The following is a 4,468-nucleotide window of genomic DNA, read 5'->3' on the forward strand; positions in this document are numbered from 1 at the left end:
GGCATATTCTCCTTCTCTACTTCGGTGGTAGAAGAACAATGATTTTAGAGCCAGAAAATTTCCTTCAACCACTGAAACTAAATTAAAAATCTAGGAATGGTTTCTTTATTTTGGTAAGGTGAGGTATGGGTTACTGGAAATCGGATCCTCCATTAACTGGAGAGGAGCTGGTTCCTTTTATTTAAGGGGTAAAATTGCCCAAAGAAGGGTGAAATGACAATTTTACCCCTATAAAAAAAATTAAAAAAAAAAAGGAACCAGCTCCAACTGGAAAGGATCGTATTCCAGGTTTTATACATTTCTTTCTCAGAAGTTACGATACTTATCCAAAAAGTAAGTTGTTTGAATTTAGAGGTTTAAATCATCAATTCATTCGCAATCTAGTTGACAAATAGGTTAAAGCAAACAAATAAATAAAAGTACTGCTATATATCAAACTAATATCTTATTTCTATTTTATTATATTGACGTGACAGGTGTAGTGGCAATTATTATTTCTTATTTTTTTAACAAAGGTTGATCTAATGGCTATTACACTCTCTTCCACATTACTCAATAAAAAATAGGGGTTCCTCATATTTCATCTTTTTCCTCTACAGTTTTATCATAGACTTGTTTAAAATTCAAGTTTTGGACTATTTAATCGTTTTGGAGAAAAAGTATTTAAGTCTCAGTAAATACTAACTCTTAAGAGTAATCATGTAGCTCATTATTATCTAAACTAGAAGCTCCTAAATTCTCTCATAGTGAGAAAGTATTTTTCTTAAAGAATCACTCTTCAGCCTAAAAGAAAAAGGGAAATATATGGTTGGATCAAACATGCGGTTCAATCCGGCTAAACCTCACATTGGATAATAATTTTAAGGTAAAAATAGACTTACCTTAGTGAAGTGATGGGTCATTTGCATATAGACACCAAACTATCATTTTTGGCCCTCGACTCCCTTAAATCACCATCTCTTTTTAATTGGCACCTTTTGTAGTATTTGGTATTAAAATTGATAAAAATTTGCGCACGTGACACATACTTGCGAATATTTTATTTAAAATTTTTAAATTACCCTTTAATAAAATAAAAAAGTTGACGGGGTGGGTTGGCTACCCCTAGAGTTTTTTTTTTTTTGGGTGTTCAAATCACTCCCTAGTGTTGTAGGAGTGTTTCAACTACCCTCAAAGTTTATTTTGGATTCGGGGGTAATTGAAAGCCCCCAAGTGCTAGTGGTTTGACCACTAAGGGTGTACATCAACTTGCCGAAGGTTACCATTTTTCGCATTTTGCCTCCAACTCTTCCTTTATTGGAGGCAAATTTCACCCCCACCCCCCCCTTTGCTTTTGAAATTCTTGGAGGCAGAGTTGAGCCCTTTAAACTTTTTATTTTTTTTTTAAATTTTGTAACAGACATAGCTTTATCCAAGACTGCAATAATAATGATATCTTGTGAATGTGAGACATGCTTTTTGTCACCAATATATAACTTGTATCATTTTGAGCTCCATGTTGTGGGTGGATTAAATGAGAGAGGGTGTTCATAAAGCGTGGCCATGTGAAGAAGATGTATAGAAAGATGATATAATTAATAACAAATGTTAAAGGTGTCATATTGCAATCCGAACCCTTACTTAATTCACAAGTAAGAAAGATGTATGGTGAAGTTGTTTTATATGTGAGAATCACACTGCAATATGAAGATATTCCTGTCATAGTTGTGAAAATGACATTAATCAATTTCACAAACAGTGGGATTTTGGAGGTTTACATGCAGTAAACCTACAAAAATGGTTGTTTAAAGTGTTTCTCCTTCCACTCTCCTCTTACTAAATGAATGCCTTCAACTCAATTTATAGCTTTACTGCATGTTCGTGCGGTTTGGAGTTTTTTTTTTTTTTTTTCGTCTCTCCCAAAACAAATGAAAAAAAAAAAAAAAAAAAAAAAAAGACAAAATCTTTGCTTTTATTAGAGAAACATGCAAAAAAGTAAACAGTCTGTTTGTCTCTTTGCTTATTAGCTGTGGCTGAAAGCACAAGACCAACCCATACGTAAGTGTTGGACAAGACATTGATAACAATGATTCAACAATATTAATTGTGTCCCGCATCATCTTCACTACCATCCTATTTCAAGTCGAGTAATGATATAAGGAGAACTAAAGTTTTCTTAGAGTCTTCTCAAATGTAACGTCGTGGCTTTTAAAATCACCATTGAATTTGAGATTATCATTATTGAATTTTGATCTATCAGTAATAATCCAATACAACTAGTCAAATTGATGTCTAGTATAATATTTAGGTTATTATACACGGTGGCAGAACCATAATTTTGGTTGAAAATGGTCAAGAAAATTTTATTTACTTTTAGAATAAAAAAATAAAGTTGAATAAAAATTAATTAAAAATATTACAGAAATATAACTAATGCAATAAATAAATTTAATTATTGTTTAAAAACAATTTATTTTGTCAGGCTTGATATTACTTTATAAAGTTGTCCTCGACCTAACATCTTCATTAACATATTCTTTGAACTATGTTGGATTAAAATGGCGTAGTGTTTTTTAAATTGTGTTTTTGAAAAACCATAATTAACTGGTTAGACAAGGTCTATTTCTTTGAATTTGATCTTTATCACTAGGATGATAATCCTAATTTTTTTTCTTAAACAAGGATCTACTAACAAATTTGCTAAATCAATCTCAGCACGAGCTCGTTTAGAATTTGATTATAATTCAATGGAATCATTGTTGTTCTCCATAATCTTAGATAACTATATTATATATATATATTTCATATTAAAATATGTTGCAAAAACTATATATATTCATAACCAATTAATTTAAAATAACAATCTAAAAATAAAAGTTCAATCAATGTAAAGGTTTAATTACACACCTCTGAATCTCTAAAAAAAAAAAAATTAAAAAAAAAAAGAAAAAGAAAAAAAGGCTAAGCAATTAATTTAAATTGTTGAAGATTTCATAAAAATACTGTCTTATTGTGTTCCAATTGCAAATCAGTGTTTTAAAATATAATATATACCTATTTAAAGTTGGTTAGGTTTTCTTTTTTCTTTTTAAAAAGAAGTTGAAGTCTCGTACTCCCAATCCCAAATCCCAATTGTAAAAGTCAAGGCTTTCAACTTTTCAAATTTATTGAAAAGTTACGCTTCCAAAGAATCAAACTTGTCCCAAAGGAGTGTGTAACGATGTGTTTTTGAACTTTAGTTAAATGCACGTTTTGTTTAAAGCTCAAACGATGCGTTTGACCTAATTCTGAAAACACAAGACAGAACGTTTGCTTGGCCACATGAGTCATGAATCTCATTCCTATTAGAAAATATTTGACCCTTGATGAGTATTTGAGAGTGGGCAACCAGGACTTGTTAGAGAAATTCTTCCAGGGCCAAGATTAATTTTTGGGAGGTAAGGGGAGCATTTGACCTCTGTCAACCCCCATTCCCTCCACCTCTAATTATACAACCCGGACCTAAATAACACCAAATTGGCTATTGTTTGACGTAAAGAATGCAAGTTAAAACTAATCAACATTCAACTATATTCTCCAGTAAGATAGGAAAAATAAAAATAAAAAACGACTTAGGTTAGTCGTTAGGTTAGTCGTCTTGGTGTCCCTTGCACTTTCCATCCATGACATAGCAAAAAAAATAAAAAGAGAAACTACACTTATGATATAAGATTCTCTCATCCACCCATTAAGAAAAATTAAAAAGGTGTGTATGTGCATTGTTTAATTATTCAATCTAGTGTTGCTTTTTTGTCATTACTTAAAAAGGAGGGACCAAGCTGATAGTCCCATTCATTTATTTATAGACTTATAGGGAAAAAGCACTTTGCTAGGCACGTAAATTGAAAGCCACATGCATTCACTCATTACTACAGAAATTTTGATTCTCAGAGACAAATATATGAACCGATTGATTGAATAAATTTGATTCAAGGTAGCATCTTATGTTAGTCTTCATAGAGAAATATATTCAAGTTAAAGATGAAACAAATTGGTAGCTTCTTAAATTTAAAAGACCAGGTGCTCTTTGTGATTGTACTAGAACTCTAAAGCAGCACTTACCCAAAAACAAAGAACAAGTTTGTCTTACTTTAGGCCAAGTTTGTTTTAGCATAAAATGTTTTCGGATGAAAATTTCTAAAGTTTGACTCGTACGAAAAATTTACAGAATTTTCCTTATATTTTCATATAATCTAAGTAGCTACTAAATAAATAAAGAGAGGGCAAAGAGGAGCCATGGAGAAAGAGAATGTGTGGAAACATGTTTTCCGAACTTGGATTGAGATCCAATGCAATTGCCTAACCCGTATTGCTTGCAATTTGAGCACACAATTGTGAGAGGATCCTTACAGGACTCACCTGCCCGAGCAGTTGCACTGGATAGCCTAACTTATCATTCCCCTTGCTAACGTGTTTGGCCTATGAAAACTCATCAAGATCGCGTTTCAAC

This window comes from Corylus avellana, chromosome 6 (assembly GCF_965113065.1).
Source record: "Corylus avellana chromosome 6, dhCorAvel1.hap1.2, whole genome shotgun sequence".
Lineage (NCBI taxonomy): Eukaryota > Viridiplantae > Streptophyta > Magnoliopsida > Fagales > Betulaceae > Corylus > Corylus avellana.